This window comes from Phoca vitulina, unplaced genomic scaffold (assembly GCF_004348235.1).
Source record: "Phoca vitulina isolate PV1807 unplaced genomic scaffold, GSC_HSeal_1.0 scaffold8, whole genome shotgun sequence".
Classification (NCBI taxonomy): Eukaryota; Metazoa; Chordata; class Mammalia; order Carnivora; family Phocidae; genus Phoca; species Phoca vitulina.
The window spans coordinates 47,000,851-47,022,688 of record NW_022589711.1 but is presented as its reverse complement, the minus strand read 5'-3'; the positions used below and the strand labels follow the sequence as shown (position 1 = coordinate 47,022,688).

Here is a 21,838-nt window from a genome sequence, read left to right as displayed (position 1 = left end):
GATCATGACCTGAGCCGAAGGTAGACGGTTAACGACTGAGCCACTCAGGCGCCCCAGTATTACTTTTTTTAAGTGAGTAAAACAAAAGAAGACAGGATTGTATGAGCAAAGATTTCTTTAAAAACTTTCAAATAAAAAATTTATAGAAAAAAATTTAAAATCCATGTTAATGAAAAGAAAAAAATCAACTGGAGAAGCTGCTGTTAATATTTTGATATATGGCCTTCTTATATTTTCATTAACTTTTTAAAGATTTTATTTATTTATTTGACAGAGAGTGCACAAGCAGGAGGAGCTGCAGGCAGAGAGAGAAGCAGGCTCCCTGCCGAGCATGGAGCCCAATGCAGGGGTTCAATCCCAGGACCCTGGGATCATGACCTGAGCTGAAGGCAGACGCTTAACTGACTGAGCCACCCAGGCGCCCCTTATTAACTTTTTATTATGGAAAAAATTAAATAAAAAATTGAATGGTATTATGAATCTCCATATAACTACGATCTAGCTTCAACAATCAGCAATTAATGGCCATTCTTGTTTCATCTATACCTGTACCCTGTTTCTCTCCTTTCATATTATTTGTTAAAAAACTTTATTTTGAAATATTATAGACTCACAGGAAGTTGCAAAATTAGTACAGTCCTGTGTATCCTTTACCCAGCTTCCCCCAGTGGTGACAAATTTTATAAAGCTCTAGTAAGACATCAAAACCAGGAAATTGACATTGGTACATTACTCTTAACTGCCAGATTTATTCACTTTGTACCATTTGTTTAACCTGAATTCATTTGTGTGTGTGTATGGTTCTTTGTAGTTTTCTCCCATATATTAGTTCATATAACTACCACCACAGTGAAGATACAGAATTGTTCCCTCACCACAAAGAAAACCCCTCTTGGTACTCCTTTATATTTGCATCCCACCCCAAAAGCCCTCCGTCTCATCACAGTCTTATTTTCCATCTCTGTAGTTTTGTCATTTCAAGAATGATATATTAATACATACTTCGTTGAATCAAAACTCATGTGTTGAAGGACTTTGAGTGTATTCACCATTTTGTTATTAAGAAATAAAGTGATTATTATGAACATTCATGTACAGGATTTTGTATACAGTTATGTACAGAGATAAATGCCCAAGAGTGAGCTTTTTAGGTTGTATGGCAAGGGCAAGTTTAGTTTTATAAGAGCACTCCAAACTGTTTTTCCAGAGTGGCTGTTCCATATTACGTTCTCATCAGCCGTGTGTGAGAGATCTACTTGTTCTGCCTGTTCAGCAACATTTGTTGTTACTATTTTTTATTTTAGCTATTCTAATAGCTAAACAGTGATACCTTATTGTAGCTTTAATTTGCATTTCCCTAATGGCTAATGATATTGAACATCTTCATATGTACTTTCTTGCTGTCTGTTCATGCCTTTTTCTCATTTTCTAATCAGAATATATGTATTTATTTACTGTTACATTTTGAGAGTTCTTTATATATTCTAGATATAAGACTTTGTCAGATACATGGTTTGCAAACATTTTCTCAGTGTGTAGCTTATCTTTTCATCTTCTTCACAAGTTCCTTCACAGGGGAAATGTTTTTAATTTTGATGAAGTCTGGTTTCTTTTTTCTTTTTTTTTTTTAAGATTTTATTTATTTATTTGACAGAGAGTGGGTGCACACGTGCATGCACAAGCAGGGGGAGCCGCAGACAGAGGGAGAAGCAGGCTCCCCGCTGAGCAAGGAGTCCGGAGCCCGATGTGGGGCTCGATCCCAGGACCCTGGGACCATGACCTGAGCCGAAGGCAGATGCTTAACCAACTGTGATCCACCCAGGCATCCCGAAGTCTGGTTTCTTTTGTGGATCATGTTTTTGGTTCCAAGCCTAGGAACCCTTTTCTTTAGGTCCTGAAGGATGTCTCCTGTGTTTTCGTCTAAAGCTCTGTAATTTTATGTTTACATTAAATTCATGATCCATTTTGAGTTGTTATATAAAGTTGTGAGGTTTAGGTCAGACTTTTTTTGCCTTTGGATGCCCATTTGTTCTAGCACTGTTTGTTGAAAAGACTACCTTTCTTCCATGGAATTATATTATCTGTTGGGCATATTTATGTTGGTCTAGTTTTGGGTTCTCTCTTGCATTGATCTATGTGTCTGTCCCTCTGTCAGTACCACACTGTCTTGATTAATGTAACTGTAGGTTTTTAGTATATTCTTTAGGGTTTTATGTATATAAGATCATGTCATCTATAAATAGAGGTGCAGTTTATTGCTTCCTTTCCATTGTAAATGCTTTTTATTTAATTTTCTTGCCTAATTTTCCTTGTTAGAATGTCTAGTACAGTGTTGAATCAAAGAAGCGAGAGTAGGGGCACCTGGGTGGCTCAGTCAGTTAAGCGTCTTCCTTCGCTCAGGTCATGATCCCAGGATCCTGGGATTGAGTCCTGCATTGTGCTCCTTGCTCAGCGGGGAGCCTGCTTCTCAGTCTGCCTGCTCTGCTTGCTGCAGCCCCTGCTTGTGCTCTCTCTCTCTGATAAATAAATAAAATCTTAAAAAAAAAAACAAACAAGAGTGGACAGCTTTGTCTTGTTTCTGGTTGTAGGGGGAAAGCATTCAGTATTTCACCATTAAGTATAATGTTAGATTTTTTTGTATATGGCCTTTATCAGGTTGAGGAAATTTTCTTCTATTCCTAATGTTTTGGGAGTTTTTATTGCTAAGGGGTTGGATTTTGTCACATGTTTTTCTTCCTCTGCTGAGATGATCTACAAAAAAAATAAAGATTTTTGTCCTCCATTCTGTTGATAGGGTGTATTATTTATATTACTTGATTTTCAGATGTTAATCCAATTTTGCATTTCTTTCTTTCTTTTTTTTTTTTAGAGAGAGTGAAAAAGTGTGAAAAAATGCATGTGTGCACAGTGGGAGGGCCAGAGTGAGGGAGAGAGAGACTCTTAAGCAGGCTCTGCACCCAGCGTGGGGCCGATCCCAGTTCCATGACCCGAGATCATGACCTGAGCTGAAACCAAGAGTTGGAGGTTCAACTGACTGAACCACCCAAGTGGTCCAGTGATAACCTTTTTAAAATCCTTATCTTGGTGATTTGTGTCTTCTCTGTTTCTATTGGTTAGTCATATTAGAGACTTAAAAATTTTGCTTCATTGATTTTCTCCATTTTCCTGTTTCAGTTGCATTCATTTCTATTCCTTTATTATTTCCTTCCTACTGCTTGCTTTGGGTTTGTTTTTCTTTTTTCTTTTTTTATGTGTCTTGTGATAGGTAATTAGGTTATTGATTTGAGATCTTTCTTCATTTCTAATGTAAGCATTTAGTGCTATAAATTTCCTTCTAACTACTGCTTTAGCTGCATCTCACAAATTTTGACATGTGTTTTTATTTTCATTCATTTTTATGTATCTGTATGTTAATTTTTTCTTTGAGATTTCCTCTTTGACCTATGGACTTTTTAGAAGTGTTTCTCCCCCCCACCACCCCCCATTGTGTTACAGGGTTTTCCTGTTGTCATTCTGTTACTATTTTCTAGTTTAGGTCCATTATGGTCACAGAATGCACTCTGTATTATTTTAATTCTTTTAAATTTGTTGAGGTCTGTTTTGTGGCTCAGGATATGGTCTTGGTGAAAGTTCCATGGGTATTCTGCTGTCATTGGGTGGAGTATTCTATATATAGTTGACACTTGAACCATGTTTGAATCGCGCTTGTCCACTTATATGTGGATTTTTTACAGTACAGTACTGTAAATGTGTTTTCCTTATGATTTTCTCTAACATTTTCTTTTATCTAATTTTATGTAAGAATGCAGTATATAATACATGTAATATATAAAATGTGTGTTGATGGATTGTTTATATTATCGGTAAGGCTTCTGATCAACAAGTAGGCTTTAGTAGTGAAGATTTGGGGGTGTCAAGTTATACATGGAGTTTTGACTGTATGAGGGGGTTGTTCAGGGATCAACTGTGTATCAGTTAGATTCTGTTGGTTGATTGTGTTATTAATATAGCCACTGTGCTTTTCTAAAGGATATTGTTATAGCTTTTTCATTCCTTTATTTTCAACATATGTTATCATATTTCTTGTTTGCAACATACAGTTGGGCCATTTAAAAAAATCTGCTCTGCCAGTCTGTCTTTTGATTATTTAGGCTATCTGCATATAAGGTAATTACTGATATGTCACCATTCATGTCTGCTGTTTTGTTTTTTTGGCTTGTTTTCTCTGGTTTTTGGATTTTACTTCTCTTTTCTTGCCTTCCTGCAGATTACTGGAACAGTCTTTAGGATCCCATCTTTTATAATGTGCAGAAGATCTATTTATAATGTTTTTGAGTCTGTCTTGGTGTAGTTTTTGCAGTGGTTGTTGTAGTTATTTTACAATATGCATATGTGATTTATAATAGTCTGCTGGTACCGATATTTTACAACTTCAACTGAAGTGTGTAAACTTCACTTCTATTTTACCCTTCACCTTCTCAACTTTTATTTAAAAAAAATTTTTTTTAAAGATTTTATTTCTTTATTTGAGAGAGGGGTGGGGGCAGAGCGGGGAGCAGCAGGCTCCTCACCGAGCAGGGAGCCCAACGTGGGGCTTGATCCCAGGACCCCAGGAACATGACCTGAGCTGAAGGTGGATGCTTAACCGGCTGAGCCACCTACCACCTATGCGCCCCACCTTCTCAACTTTTAAACATAATTGTCTTGGGTGTGAAATGGTGTTGCCATTTTTATTTCAGTCATCAAATATGATTTATAAAACTAATGATGGAAAAGAAAATCTGTTGTGTATACCTATATTTCTTTTTTTCCTGTTGTTTGGAACGTTTTTGTCAGCCAGTCTTTATAAGTATGGCTGTTGGTGACACAGTCTTTTAGTTTTTCTTCTTTTGGGAATGCTTTTTAAAAATGGCCCCTTTGTTCCTTCTGTGGTCTGAATGTATTTCCCTAAAATTCATATGCTGAAATCCTATTGGGAGTTGGGGCCTTTGGGAGGTGATGAGGTCATGAGGGAGGGGCCCTCATGAATGAATTGGTGCTGTTATAAGAGAAGCCAGAGAGGAGCTCCCTTGCCCTTTTCTGTCCTGTGAGGCTACAAAGAGAAGTCTGTTACCTGGAAGAGAGCCCTCACCCAATCATACCGACATCCTGATTTTGGACTTCTAGCCTCCAGAACTGTGAGAAATAAATTTCTTTTGAGTATAAGCCACCCATTCTGTAGTATATGTTGTAGCAGTTTAAATGGATTGTTAAATGGATGTTTAATAATTCCTGAAGAATAGTTTCACTGGATATAGAATTCTTGGTTGGCAGTTCTTTATTTTTCTAGTATTCAAAAAATACTGTTGCCACTTTTCTTGGCCTCTCTGATTTCAGATGAGAGATCTGGTGTCATTTGAATTGTTGTTCCATTATAAGTAGTATGTTGTTTCTGTGTGCTGCCTTCCCAGTTTTTTGTTTTTAATTTTGAACATTTAATTGTGCTGTATCTTGGTGTAAATTTCATTGTGTTTATCCTGTCTTGGGTTTGCTCAGTTTTTTGGATCTGTAAGTTTGTATTTGCCACATTTGATCAGTTTTAAGCCATCATTTCTTCAAATACTCTTTCAGCACCTCTCCTTTCTTTCTGTGACTCCAGTGATACGAATGTTGGACCTTTTGTTATCGGCCTATTGTTGCCCAGGACGTAATTTTTTTTCTGTTGTTCATATAGGGTGAGTTCTGTTTTTCTGTCCTCAAGTTCAATGATTCTCTTTCCTATCATCTCTATGTTTGTATTGCATTTATCCAGTGAGTTCAAATTTTTCTGTTGTTGTATTTTTTTAGCGCTATAATTTTCTTTTGCTTCTTTTTTTTATATAAATTCTGTGTCTTTGCTGAGATTTTCCATTTTCTCACTTGTTTTGGGAAAATTTATAATTGATTGCTGAAACATTTTTATTATGGTTTTTAAAAATCTTTGTCAAATAATTCCAGTGTCTGATTTCATCTCTGCATTGGCCTTAGTTGATGATCTTTTCTCACTCAATTTGTGACTTCTTGAGTCTTTTCTTTTTTATCTGTTAGGAGGCTCTGGGCCCCCTATTGATATTTTTATTTTAGCAGACAGACCCTATTTAGGTTTAACATACAGATTTTGGCTCACTTTTGTAGGCTGTGTTTCCATTGGCAGTTTAATTTTCAGAGCCTTTGTGGTCACCTTAATTTATCTGATGCTGCTGGGCTCCCATTAAGTCCTTGCTGGTGCTGTCTGAGGGAGCAAAAGGGTTTTCCCCATGCTGGGCTTCTGGGTATCTCTAGATGGGAGGAGAGGATTGTGGTAGGATCCTCCTGCTGTTCATCCCATGCCTCCCCATTCTTCCCTGTCCCCCTGTCTTTGAATGAGGGAGGAGAGGCTTGGCCCAAACTGAGCTGCTTGCTCTGGTTGGGTTCCTCAGCTTTGCCTACTTGTCTCTGTATCTCTAGGTGGAAAACAGTCTCAGGCCAGGTGGGTAAGGAAAAATTTCTTCCCCTGGTCTTTGTTGTTGGCTGGGCTTCCAGTTGGATTTCCCCCTTATACTGTAGAGGGACTCCACTTTAATTTGGGGGGAAGAATGTGACTGTCTGGTCTGCCTTCTGTTGCTAAGTTGGTGGTCGGGAAATGCCAGTCTGGGTTGCTTTTTTCTGTTGGGTGTGGGGACTAAAAGCACCCTGCTGCTCTTTTGTTTCTTGTCTTCTGGTCCCAAAGTGGTTCACTGCCTTCTTACCATTTTCAGAGTTTTCCTCTGGTTGTCTCTTATATTATTTCCATGGTTTATAATTGTGCTTAGTGAGGAGGAGCAGGGAAAAACAGATCTGCGCCATCTTGACTAGACAGGGAGTTTAAATTCCTTATTTTGTGAACCTGCATGATCTCCAGTCAGGTTATATCAACTTTAAAAATAATGGTATATGGATATGTGTTTTGTGAAGTTTTAAGCACTATATAAATGCTTGCTTCGGTTATAAATCAGAATATCAGACACCTAAGTTTTTGGGAAGTCAGTCCTAACCAGTTTAAGAGGGTGCCAGGGAATAGATACATGCTATTTTACTGGGCATCTGTCACATAAACAGAATTTTGTTATGTAGTTAATTAAAATGAGGTTATAAATTCTGAGTATTTTCTTCAGAGATGTGTTTGTTTAATAAATTATTTGCACTGAAGATGTTTAAGTACATTATAGTATTTTAATATTAATATTTTTCAAAACAATACTGAAAATCTTGCATTATGCAGCCAATTTAAACTGTTTCTAATTCATAGATTGAAAAGAGCAGATAAAATGTCTTGTCCTGCCTTTATAGTTCCTAGTTTTTTAATTGAGAATAAATTGGCCCAAATAAGAAAACGCCCATTCTACATTAGTAAAAGCTTGTGTTTCTAAATGATGAGTTCACTTGCTAATTTGACTTTTCCTGTTTAGAAAAACAGTCTCACAAACATACTTCATGAATTGTTCAAACTTAATATAGTTACTGCAGTTATGTTCACTAGGCTCCTTTGCAGACACTTTTTGGGGTATTCTCTGAATGACTCTGATGGCAAATCTCAGTTTCCTAATCAGATTAAAAACCATTTGTTTTATGTGTGGGCATACCTCTACATTGTGCTGGTGTCTAGTGTAACTCTGGGCATGCATTCTAAACAGAAGAGATAAGAATGATTGTAGTATTGAATAAGATGAAAATTGTCAAAAGATGAACTGGCTTTTTGTGGACCATTTGTATGTTTTTAAATGAGAGTTGTTAATGATATTTCATATGAGAAGTAATAATTCCAGTTTCTTCTTATCTTTGACCTTTAATAATATTTTAACATTATGTTTTTGTTCACAAAGAATTGACACTTTAAAAAATCAATGTAAATAAACTAATTTTTAAATGGGTATTGTAATTTTTTAGGGTTTCCTTAGTTATTAGAGTGGGATAATTTTTGTGTTAAATTAGGTGAATTTAATTTTCTCTATTTACATGGTAACTATCATAGATAATATTTTAATTTAAAATTTTATGTTCATTGATATACTTCAAATATTATATATGTACATATATATATAATTTTTTTGACTCCCAGGACATTGTTAAGAGTAGCGTTAAATATATTTTTAACTTGGGAAGGACTTGCATACTTAACCCCTTGAACCTCAGAGATAAACAATAATACCTGCCTAGGTAATTATAGGGGGTCAGGTGCAATGTGACAAGTGAAAGCAGGTTGTATACCACGAAGTACTTTATCAGAGTATGCTTGTATCATCTTTGAGGAGATTATTTGAAAATTTGCATGATCTTGATCATCATAAAATACTAATTTACAAATTAATGTGTATTCAGTAAAAATTTATGTACAAGTAAAAGTAAAGCAGCTTTCCCTTGAGTTTATTGGCTTACTAATCTTTTCTAAGAGAGAGAGAGAGAATGCATGTGCACATGCGCGGGCAGCGGAGGGGCAAAGGTGGGGGGAGAGAATCCCAAGCGGGCTCCACGCCCAGCATGGAACCTGACGCAGGGCTGAATCTCAGGATCCTGAGATCACCACCCTGAGATCACGACCAGAGCCAAAACCAAGAGTTGGATGCTTAACCAACCAAGAGTGGCTTACCAATTTTAAAAATGAATTTCTATTAGTAAATTTGGGGAAGGATTACATAGTTGCTTGATAGTTTGTCATAGTTTTTGGGAGGTGTCTCTCCTCAACAGGTAATTTAGGTTGAAAGGTTCAATCTCTTTAGCAGTTTAGAGTCTAAGGAGTTTATAAAAATGCTTGTGGTGGACAGTTGGTTTCTTGTTCGACAAACGTTTGTTGTTTAGGTGATTTGAAAAGGTCAAGGGCAGGTGAAAATTTTCAGTTCGTGGTTTTATTTCACTCACTTTGGTCAGTTTTCTTTTAAGAATTTGATTACTCCTTTGTAGGATTTTCATTTTCAACTAAGTGGATTAGCTACATTAATTGCAAAGTTTATAAGATTTTGGCCTGATGTTTATTGAGAGTAGAAATGGAAAATGGTTCTAGAAAGACCTGGGCAGAGTAATTTCTGGGGTGGTTGGTTTGAATTTGTTGGGCTGTCATTCCTGCTTGGGAAAGATCTGGTCATGAAAAATATACTGTTAGACCGTCATTCACATAGAGTTCTAATAACTTTAATTTTTAACACAGCTGGTGTAAATTAAAGAACACCTATGTCTGTGCTTTGTTACTGTGTAGAAATTCTAACCATATTCATAGAAATCTTTTGCCTGGAACAAGTCCCCTCACCCCCAAACATTTAGAAAGCATCATTAAATCACAAAAGTAAAAACTAATGTAATACTAGATCTTGACTAACCTTAAAATGTGATCTAGTTAAAAGATACTAAAGGATTTTAAAAGATGCTAAAGCATTTTTTGTTTCAGATTCTTAAACCATATGTACTATTATATATTTTATTGCTTTGTGCTTTTCTTGATTACATTTAAAGGGCAAGAGGTAGTAGCCTTTTTTGGTAGTGCTTATGGAAGCATCAGTAGTTGAAATTTTGTAAGCATACACATCAGTGAAACTAAAAATGAGGTTTTAAAAGAGATAATTAACCAAGAACTATGGTTTTTCTCAATTAGCTTTCCTAGAATGGTTGTATTTGGAAGTAACATTAAGGTGCATGATATAATGTAATACTTATAAAACAGCTAAGTTTTGATTAGATTTTCTTATATTTTTATTGTCTTAGAAATTCATATTGACAATTTTTGTGGGGGTTTCTTATCTGGATTTTGATCATTAATTCATAAAACCTCATCTTTTGCAATCTTTTCTAGGCAAAGATGACAGTTGAAACAATTTGGTAGGCTGAAATACACCAAGCAAACAACATACAGATATACTTTGAAAATACTTGAGGTAGAAGTTGCCTAGGTTCGTAGAACTAAACATGGAGCATGTGAAATATTTGAAAAAATTAGTTTCTTCTGATCTGCTGTAAAGTGCATGCAGCTTTTGTAGCTTTTCTAACACAGTACTTCTGAAATTCCTTATTAGAACTCAACAAAGACTAGAAATTAGATAGGATTAAACGGTTTTTTACATTGCTAAGAATTATTTTTTCTATTTGATACAATGTTTCATAAAGCTTATAGTAAATTCATCAGTAGGTTGAATCTCTTTATTGTTAAGGCCTTCAAGCCTTTTTAGGGAAATTTCCCAAGCTGAAGGGTAATGTTGCCAAAAACCTCACTAGGCTGGTTTGATATCAGGTTCTGCTGTTTCATTAGGTTAATGTGACTTTTCTAGATGCTTTAGTTTTGTTATCTGTGATTCTGTAATTGAGATAGTGTTGTGTGGTGGTTAAGCTTCTGGAGTTTGATTTCTCTGTTAGAGTTAAGCTTTATATAATCATTTAAAAAATACTAAATATCTACAATGGGCAAGGCACTGTTTTAGGCACTTAAGATACATCATTGAACAAAACAAAATTTCTGCCCTTGTGGAGTTTATAGTTGGGAGTTAGAAAAACCTTAAACATCATAAACAAAGAGATTACATAGTATGTTGAGAGGTGGTCCTACTATGCAAAATGTGTAACAGATTAAAGGGGGATTGGGTGAGTGTATGTATTTTAAATTGCATGGCAGGAAAAAAGCCTTTTAAATAAGATGATGATTGAGCGAAGACTTGAAGTAGGTAAAGGATTTACTTAGGCTTATCTTTGGGAGGAAGTGTACCAGGCCTAGAACAGCCAGTACAATAGGCCTGAAGGCAGTAGCATGCTGGAAGATCTAGGGAGATAAGGAGGTCTGGCTAGTGAGGCTTATGTGGAGTGAGCAATGGGGAGAGTATAGAAGATGAGGTCTGAATGGTGGTGGTGATGGTGGTGAGGAGAGCATAGCACAACAGATTGTGGAGGGCCTCGCAGACCATTATAGGGACTTTGGTTCTGCCACTTACTAGTTTTACAACCTTTGGTAAGTTATTTAACCCTTCAGTTTTCTCTCATAAAATGTGAGTAATAATAGTACCAATCTCATAAGTTTGTTGTTTGGATTAAGTGAGTTAATAACTGCAAAGTCCTAGGAACACTACTGAGCAAAGTCTGAACCATATATTCATTGCATTTTTAAATGTGGAATCAACATTAAAAGATTACTTCTTTTTCATTTAGTAGCAAAGGAAGAATTGATTGCTCTCTGCTTTTTTAAAAAGATTTTTAATATTTTATTTATTTACTTATTTAGAGAGCATGAGTGGTGGGAGGGGCAGAGTGAGATGAAGAGAGAGAGATCCAAGCAGACTCTGCTGAGTGTGGAGACCAATATTGGGCTTGATCCCACCACCCTGAGATTACGACCTGAACCGAAATCAAGAATTGAATGCTTAACCGTTGACTGAGCTACCCAGCAGCCTGTGATTCCTCTCTGCTTTGACTTTTTTCTATAATAAATTGCTTCAACTTCAGTTATAGCCCTTATCACATTATGTTATTATTACAAACATTATTTGTTATGTGTGTACTTACCATCTTTGCTAAATTATGAACTCCTGTGGGCAGAGGCCATGATATTTTATGCATGTCTTAGGAATCTTAGGTAGCATGTCGTACATGCATATCAGGTGATCAGAATGTTGACTTAGTTACTGACAAAAATGTTGGCTTAGTGAATCAACCCACCTGCTGGGGTGTGTGTGTGTGTGTGTGTATGTGTATGAATTTTGCCAGTCTTTCAAAACTGAATAATGGAAGGACAATAGCTAATGGTCCCTGCAAAATATTTCATTTATTTTCTTTCTGTGCCATAGTTATTAAAATTGGTAATGGTAGAAAATCACAGTTATTAAATAAGTGTGAGGTAAATTAGAAGTCCATATTTACAGTGTAGTATGGCTCTATTAACATCTGCTGTCTTTGGTTAAAGAGAAGTATCTTTATTGACAGCAAAGCATAATACTCCTGCCTTAAAACATATTTTTAGTCTTAATTTCACTGTTTATATCTGCACAAGTGGTATAATGAGGGAATATTTAGCCAGCAAAATCTTAAGTCAGAGGAATTGCTAAGAAGGAATATTCACTAACTCCTGATGTGAGGGAGTGAAGCAGGAAAAGAGGAAAATCATAACTGACCTTTGGGTGGTTGTCCAAGTAACTTTATACCTCTCTTTTTGTACTTACAGGGTCTTAGCTTCCAGCTTGGTAGGTTCTTTTCTTCTCATTGTTGGGGGAGAGGAGTGGGAGAGAAGGAGGAAGGATAGAGACTTGGAAGGAGAAGTGAATTGGTAGATGATGCTAAATGAATTTAGGGTTCCAGAGACAGAGACTTTGTGGCAGGTGAGTTAGAGGGAATTGTGTTTCCATGGTAGAGGAAAGGTTGTGATGGGAATGATATTCCAAAATTTCTGTTTGCAGATTTAGACCTTGAGGTTATATTATTTTAAGCATGCGGGTGTGTGTGTGTGGGGGGGTGGTCATGTTTCCTTTTCCTTCTTGCTTTACTGGTTTTTTTTGTTTCATTCTCCTTTAACATGTCTAGTTAATGTTCTTTGATGTATGAGAGCCTTAATTTAGGGCTTTCAATAAGAAGTGATGCAAGAAGATGAGTAGGCTTTTTGTGAAAATGTTTTCAACAGAATATTAACATTTCGAAAACATTTGTCCAGTCTGTAGATTTTATCATATTCTGTGATGGCATATGTAATAATGTCTTGATTGTGAAGTAAATATACCCAATCAACTTTGTAAGACTCCTAAAATATATAATTTGAAGACATTTTTATTTCCTGTGTATAGACTTTGCTGTGCTTTTTCTGTTTAACTTTACAATATAGCTTTAGAAATTCTAAAAGTTGAACATAGTGAATGAAGAACATAGATAAGTGAATAGCAGTATAGTGCAAATACAGTGTTGCTCTACTTGTTTTTAATAATGTCTACCACAATAGTATAGTTTTATGGCAAATACATATTCAAAAATTGTTTTACATAATTGAGAAGGTGGCATATATGCTCTTCTGAATTCTTGGAAACAAAACTTTGAGGCAGGCAATTAAGAGCTTAGTAGACATAAAATTTTTAAAATAGAGTTTTTAGTTTGTAACTATTTTAGCAACAAAGCTGACTGGCTGAGGGACTAGAAAATGCTGTAGTGTTTGTGATCCCTAGATAAAATTATGTAAATACAACTTTGAATTAATATATTGGTTATTTTCTAAAGATTTAAAGTTATTTAATTGTTTTGCTTTTCATTTATAGCTTTTATTGATTTGCATATTTATTGAACCCTAAAAATGTGTTAGGGCTGCTATATAAAATGCTTTATTATTTCTGAATAAAAAATTATATTTGGCTTATTCTTTGTTTCTAATAAAATTTCAGCTTTCAGTCTTCATTACCTCCATTTCATATGCCAGAAAAAAATACTACAGTTACATAAAAGAAATTGTATGTGTCCAATATCAATGCAATATCAGTGCAGGATATTAACTTTCTATATTAGTCTCTGTTAAAAGGTTTATTACAGCATAACATTTAAAAATATATATAGTCTGTTCTAGTATTATTAAATACCTTTGCCTTGAAATTTTTAAATGCTTAATGTTTTTATGTTTTTAAAAACTATATTAATGTAGTTAGACTTTTGAGCTGAGGGAAATGTTACTTTGGGGTTTCATCAGGAAATCATACTCTGAATAATGTAGAGTAGCAACATAAGATTTTAATGAAACACATTTTGTGTTTATTTTCTTGTTTTTTATTTTTTAAAGATTTTACTTGTTTATTTTAAAGAAAGAGCATGCACAAGTGGGGGGAGGGGCAAAGGGAGAGGGAGAGAGAGAGAGAGAATCTCAAGCAGACTCCCCGATGAGTGCAGAGCCCAACGAAAGGCTCAGTCGCACGACCCCGAGATCATGACCTGAGTCAAAATCAAGAGTCAGACGCTTAACTGATTGAGCCACCAACCCACCCCTACTTTCTTTAAGTTATTTAAGATGATTCTGGGTTATTGCCCAGATTTTAAAGAAGGTAATTCTGGGTTATTGCCCAGATTTTAAAGAAATCTTAATCCTCAACTAGAAATTAAATTAGAAAAAGTCCAGTTAGTGTCTCCTCATTTCCTTGGGATATCATTTATTACTAATTTTATTTAATCCAACAGTATCTACCATGGAGAGAATATTGTTAGATTTGGCATATTTGGATATCACTATTTTACTTGACTTTAAGAACATGTCTAATCCTGGTTCTTTTGGGGGATAAGCTGTATTTTTGTACTTTTATAAGATAGAGGGGAGGAATTGGGAGCTTGGAAATTGAGCCAAGTAATCTGATAGGATGGACATTTGCCTGACATATTTTATAGAGGTAATCCAACACTGTTTTACTCAGTCTTTAATTTTTACCTGTGATAGATGCCCATGCACTTGTGTATGAACTGCACTGATGCACTGACCACAACCGTTGGATAGTACTTTTTATCTGTTGGATGATCTCTTTTCCTTTTATGCCCACTAACATATAAGCATGAATTATACATATCCATATATATATATATGGTATTGCTCTATAGAGATAATGAATACCTACATTGAAAGAGTTAATGTTACTAGTTTTATAGGATGTAGATCTTTTCTCACTTAACTAGATTACTTGCATGTCTCTTTTAGGCCCCAGTTCCCTTATTTTAGGAAGATAGATGATTCCTTTCTTTTTGGCTTATGTTAGTACATATGTTAGGTCTATGCTTTTATCCTTCAAACAAGTGAAAGAAAGTTAAATATTTAACAGTTTTCAGGGTATTTACATATCTGTTAATGGCACATATTCTGATGTCAGTTGTTAATGATCATAAAAATTCTAAAGTTTTTCATAAATTTTATTTTGAGAATTCCTTAAAAATGAGGATGTGAAAATAATATAGTGGCCATATTTTAAGATTTCCTTCTTTTTCCATATTTTCTGGTAATTGTCATGTTCAGCATTTCTCATTCCTTATCCAGGTTTATTGCAAGAGGATACGCACTAGGCAGGAGAGAATGTTAAAAGGTTTAAAAAAAAAGGCTCTCCCCTTTCCTATTCATGGTTAACATTTGTGCGTATGTGTGTATCCTGTCAGACATTTTCTATATATATGCAGACATATGTATACCTGTATTTACATATTCTTTACACAAATGAGATCACACCATACATATTACTTAGCAACATGTCTTTTTTGTTGTTAACTTCTATATTTTTGCATATCATTCCTTCTCATTTCATTCTGTGTAGTATTCCAGTATTTGGATATACCATAATTATATTAACTACTAACTTATTTATGGATATTTAGGTTTTTAGGTTTTTTTGCTATAATAAGTGGTAATATGGTGAATAATCTTGGGCATGTCTTTGCATATATTTTTAAATATATCTGCAGTATAAGGGGCGCGTGGGTGGGTCAGTCAGTTAAGCATCTGACTGTAGATTCTGGCTCAGGTCATGATCTCAGGGTCATGAGATCGAACCCTACATCGGCTCCACATGTAAAGTCTGCTTAAGATTCTCTCCCTCTCACTCTGCCCTTCCCCCCCAATTCCTGTGCGTGCATGATCTCTCTCTCAAAAAAACAAAACAAAATAAAATCTGCAGGATAAATTCGTAAGGGAAAAATTGTTGGGCCTAGGAGTGTGTACATTTAATAATTAGGTAGATATATTGCCTAACTAAAAGATTATCCCAGTATCGGTAGTCTAGGAAAATGGGAATCTCTGTCTCTGTGACAACATGAGCTAATGTCAAACTTCTTAATATTTTTCAGCATTTTGTTGTTTAGTATTGCTTTCCAAAATTTCATTATGAGTGAGCTTGAGCATTTTTCCACTATTATTGGCCATATGTATATTTTCAGTGATCTCTTTGGTCATGTACTGAGCCCCTAGCCATTTGTTAGGCAGATTATTTTCACTGATTTTTTTTCCTTCTCCTTTGATTTTGTTTTTGCCTTTATAGAAGTTTTAATTTTTTATGATTGAATTTAGTGATCTTTTCCTTTATAGCTGGGGATGGGGGGGTTTCTGTGTAAAGTTTAAAAGCTCTTCGACATTGGTTATAAGACTCTTTTCTCTCTGTTGTCACATCTTGAATTACATGAATCACTGGTTTGTCATAGTTTGACATTATTATTTTCTTTCTTAGTAACCCATAAAATAGCCATGTATCTTAAGATTGGTAGTTTTAGATTCAGTGAACTATGGTACTTGAAAAAGAGTTATACAGGTTTTCTATTACTTTTTATGGTTTAAATTGCTTAAAATCTTGATGTATGTTGAATATATTTGGTATAAACAGTAGATGTAGAGCTCTAGCTTTACTTTTTTTTCTGGCTGGCTAACTGGTTGTCCCCATTCCAATTATTGAATGTTGCATTTCTTTTCTACCTATTTGAAATGCCACATTTATCATATGTGGAATTTCCATGTTTTTGAAGGGCATGTGTCTGAAATAATTTCTGTTCAGTTCATCTGCTTGCCTCTTTGTATACTGATAGTATTAAGAGAATTCAGTAAAGGAACTGGTTATAAAATTAATATACACAAATAATTTTTTTATACAAACAATAGGCATTAGGACTAATATTATGTAAGAAAAAGTATACATTCAGAATAACAAAATATAAAATGCCTGGGGACAGGCTACTTGAAGAAAATTTTGAAATTCTACTGAGGGATAAGAAAGAAAATTTGAATCAGTTCAAATTTTTGGTAGGAAGTCATAATACAAAGACGTCATTTCACTATAAAAATAAAATTGATTTTTGTTTATTGATTTAATATTTTATGATCTTGCTGAACTTATTTCTTGTGACCTTGCTGAACTCGCTTATTAGTTTTCTTCCAGCTTGTTGAGAGTTTTTATTGTGAATAGGTGTTGAATTTTTTCAGATGCTTTTTTTCTGTGTCTCTTGAGACAACCATGTGGTTTTTGTCCTGTAGTCTCATAATATAGTGTATTGCCTTATTTGATTTTCAGATGTTAAACCACCTTTGCATCCATGGGATGTATCCTACTTAATCATGGTGTATAGACCTTTTTAAATGTTGCTAGATTCAGTTTGCTAATATTTTGTAAGGATTTTTGTATCCTTACAATTTTATAATTGTAGACATTGCTGAGTAGTTTCATGTGATGTCTTTGACTTTGGTATAAGAGTAACTCTGGCTTCATGGATTGAGTTGCTGAATGTACTGTCTTCCTCTTGTTTTGTGAAGGAGTTTGTGAAGGATTGGTATTCTTTAAATTCTTGATGGAATTCATCAGTGAAGCCATTTAGGCCTGTTCTTTTCTTTGTGGGAAATTAAAAAATACTAATTCAGTTTGTTTATTTGTTATATTCAGATTTTTCTATTTCCTCTTTAGTCAGTTTTGATAATACATGTCTTTTTAGGAATTTGTCCATTTTATAAAAGTTGTGTAATTTGTTGGCATAAATTTGTTAGGATGTTTCTTCCTTTATAATTCTTAAATTTTTTTTTAAGGTGTAATTAACATATAACTTGTATTAGTTTCAGTTGTAGAACTCTTAATTTTTGTGGGGTCAGTGTTACCATCCCCTTTTTCATACCTATTTTTTGGTAATTTGTCTTTTTTCTCTTTGTTCTTAGTTTGCCTAAAAGTTTGTCAGTTTTAAAAGAACCAGGTTTTTCTCTAATTTTCTGTTTTGTAGTTCATTAACTTCTGCTCTGATCTTTATTATTCCCTTTTGTCTGCTTACTTTAGGGTTTAGTTTGTTCTTTTTCTGTTTTATTAAGTGGAGGCCTATGTTATTGATTTGAGAATTTTTTTCCCAAATATATAAAGTTACAAACTTCTTTCTAAGTACTATTTTAGCTGCATTTATGTTTTTTATTTTTTATTTATTTTTTTTTAAAATTTTATTTATTTATTTGGCAGAGAGAGAGACAGCAAGAGAGGGAACACAAGCAGGGGGAGTGGGAGAGGGAGAAGCAGGCTTCCCGCTGAGCAGGGAGCCCGATGCAGGCTTGATCCCAGGACCCTGGGATCATGACCTGAGCCAAAGGCAGACATTTAAAGACTGAGCCACCCAAGTCGCCTTCATTCTTATGTTTTTTAAAGATGTTGAGAGAAGAAATGAGAAAAATATATAGAGTCCTTTAGTTTAACTCACATATTTTCTATTTCTAGTGCTCTTCTTTTTTTCCTGTGTATTTGAATCTGTTGTCTTTTCCTAAAAGCTGAAAGCCTGATGGATTTCCTTTAGTATTTCTTGTTAGGCAGGTTTGCTAGCAAAAACGTCTCTAAGCCTTTTTTGTCTGAGACTCTTTATTATGCCTTTATTATTGGGGGATAATTCTGTTGTCTTCTTGGTTGACAGCTTTTTTCTTTCAGCACTTTGAATGTCATTCCACTGTCTTCTGGCCTCTATTATTTCTGACTGAAAGTCAGCTGTTAATCATGTTGGGTCCCTGCACATGCTGAGTGATTTTTCTCTTTGTGCTTGCATTATTTTCTCTTTGTGTTTGCTTTCACCAGTTTGACTATGATGTGTCTAAGTGTGGGCCTTTTTGTATTTATCCTACTTGAGATTCATTGAGTTCCTAAGGCCTGTAGATTTGATTCCTTTTTACTAAAATATGGGAAGTTTTGGCTGGTATTTTATTAAAAAAATTTTTTTCCCTGTCCTTTCTGTCCTCTCCTTCTGGGACTCCGGAAGTGTTAATAAATTGGTCTCCAAGGCTCTGTTCAATTTTCTTCAACTTATTTTCTCTCTCTTTTTAAGATTTTATTTATTTGACAGAGAGACAACGAGAGAGAGGGAACACATGCAGGGGGAGTGGGAGAGGGAGAAGCAGGCTTCCTGCTGAGCAGGGAGCCTGATGCGGTGCTCGATCCCAGGACCCTGGGATCATGACCCGAGCTGAAGGCACACGCTTAACGACTGAGCCACCCAGGCACCCCTCTCTATTCTTTAGATTGGATAATTTCAGTAGATAGTCTTCAGGGTCATTGATTTTCTGCCATTTTGAATCTGTCATTGAGCCCTGCTAGTAAATATTTTGTTTTAGTTACTGTTCAACTTCAGAGTTTCCAATGTGGTTCTTTTATGTAATTTCTGTACATTTATTGAGAATCTGTTATTTGTTGATTATTTTCATAATTAAAAAAATTTAAAATATGTGTTCTTTTCACATATCAGAAATAGATGTTTTGAAATCTTGTTTGCTTAAACCAACATCTGGGCATACTCTGGAAACTGTAGTGACTGCTATTTTCTGTTAATATTTAGATCACATTTTTCATTTTTTTGTAATCTTGTAATTTATTGTTGCAAACTAGGCCTTTATTTGAGAGAGGGGGAGAGTAAGAGAGAGCATAGGTGGGGAGAGGAGCAGAGGGACAGGGACAAGCAGACTCTGCTCTAAGCATGGAGCCCAACATGGGGCTTGATACCATGACCCTGAGATCATGTCCTGAGCTGAAATCAAGAGTCGGATGCTTAACCCACTGAGCCACCCAGGTGCCCTAGGGATCTAATATTTTTAATGACTTATGGTAGGAAATTCCATAAACTCTTGAGTTTGTTAACTATGCTCAGAAATACTGTTAGATTTGTTGTGTATAGCTTATGTTCTTCATTTTTATTTTTGTTTTTTGGATATGGTATACCGTCTTCCTGTGATTCATGGTTGATTATACTCATTGTCAGCTTTTCCTGTCAAAGGTGACCTGACTGATTGAGATTCTATATCTAAGTATTTAATGGGATTTTTACAACTGAAATTGTTTTTATTGTAAATAAATACATATTCTGTACATGACTAGTTCTGTTTGTTATTTGTAAGGCCTGGTATTGTGTTTGCTTCCCTCTTCACTTCATAGACTTTGCAAAGCAGATATGAATAGTAGTAAGTGGTTTCTTAATCTTCGCTTTCTCTTTTCTAGCTTTTTAGGTCTGTAACCCTCTGAATTTCCCTCAGCATCACATATCTCTAAAGCTGTAGACTCCAGATTTAGTCAAATTATTCTTTAAAAAAATTTTTTTTAAAGATTAATTTAGAGAGCAAGAGAGCATGGGTGTGTGCATGAGTGGGGGGAAGGGCAGAGGGAGAGAGAAGCAGATTCCTCGCTGAGTGTGGAGCCTGATGCAGGGCTCAATCCCAGGACCCCGAGATCATGACCTGAGCTGAAATCAAGAGTTGGCCACTTATCTCACTGAGCGACCCAGGTGCCCCTAGGCAAATTATTTTTTATAAGGCCAAGGTTATTTCATAGTTACTACTTACCACTATTTTATCTTCCTGGTTTCAGACTTAAAAGCAAGTCATTGTACTGGTCATTCAGGCATAGCTTCTTATTTGCAAAGAATGATCACTTCATTATTCATACCAGTTTCCATGTTGTATTTGTACAGTATTTTTTCCCTTCATAAGTAATGTTTTTGTTGTGTGTTTTTCTTTTTCTTTTTTTTTTTTTGTAGGACTTGGATGGCATAAGTGATTAAAGTGGTGTTGAGGGTCTCTGAAGCTTACGAAAGGTAGAAACTCAACCATGATTTCTTTTTCAACTCTACAGCATTCCCTTCCTTGAAGTCTTCATTTTTACCTTAGTCTCAGGTAACGTCAACACTTGTTTTTCATAATTATGAATAAAGTAATATTTTCAAATATGAAACCATTTTTGGGTGATAGAATTTCATGTTGATTTTTGTATTATAGTTTATGTTTTGATGTTTATATCTGTTAGGAACTTAGGATTTTAATCTTTTTTCTTGAGAAAACAGTGTTAAGAGAAAACTGAGGAGTAATAATATTTTATATTTTAAGTTTAGCACAGAAAAATATGGGTAGCTTATTATGTAATCTTAAGTGAAATTTAAGTGGGAAGATGTTTTTCTCTTTTAACCCTTTTTTCAGCAGGGTATTGTATTTTTCACCCACTTATCATTAACACATACAAACCCATGTTACATTTTTCAGAATTTCTATGGAAACTGTTTTCATATGTGGGAAAACTAGTTAAACCTGTTAATCAAATTTAATGGTGTTTGGCATATAATTTATAAAATATGAAAAAAACGTACTAGTTACTGTACTTTGTATGTACTGTATGTTTGCCTAATCATTTATATTAGAGATATTCGTTAAAATATAGACGTGGCCACGGTGACAGAGGCTTTAAAGGTAGAAATACATTATTTGAAAAGTCCATGTAAACAGTCTTGAGATTTTATAGAGGCTCTAGAATCATCATACTCTGGACGTCTTTGTTTTGCTCTGCTATTCTTAACAGGTGGCTTCTCCCTTGTGGTCCCAGATGGTTACCATTATGTCTGTCAACAGGAAGAAGGAAGGACATTTTCCTTCCCTTTAAGAGGAGTTATGTATATCATTTCTACTTATATTCCAGTGGTTATAACATTGTCACATGACCACAATCAGCTGTAAAGGAGGCTGGGAAATGAGTCTTACCTAGGTAGCCATGTGTCTCACTTAATATTTTATTATTAGGCAAGAAGGAGAGAACAGATTGGTGGGGGGAGAAGGGGGAATTTGTTGTTTGTTATATTAGGGTTTGTGTCAGATTTACTTTCCATTAAGTAGTTTGGATTAGCATTAAAATACAATTTTTATTATCTAAGACATTAACTCTTGGCCTGGGACATACTTTGGAAATTGTGCTTATTTGCATTCTGAGACAGTTCAAGTTTTGTAACTAGTCATCTTGCTTTTTTTTTTTTTTTGACTAAACACTGCTGGTCTTGATAAGATAGAATAAGGTATTAGAAGTTAGAATTGACTTGAGATAATTCCTCATTTTGTTTCACTGCCATTAGGGTGAAATGATTTGTCTAT

The 21,838-nt window shown here is 35.0% G+C and overlaps 1 protein-coding gene across 4 annotated transcripts in view; it reads left to right on the top strand.

The window, feature by feature from the left end:
* Positions 1 to 21,838, top strand: part of ZNF148 (zinc finger protein 148) — a 127,844-nt gene that overhangs the window by 17,394 nt on the left and 88,612 nt on the right. For all 4 annotated transcript variants that reach the window (XM_032406745.1, XM_032406746.1, XM_032406747.1 and 1 more), the window contains one exon: positions 20,464 to 20,599. The gene's annotated coding sequence lies outside the window, so the exon portion shown is untranslated. The remainder of the gene's footprint in view (positions 1 to 20,463; positions 20,600 to 21,838) is intronic.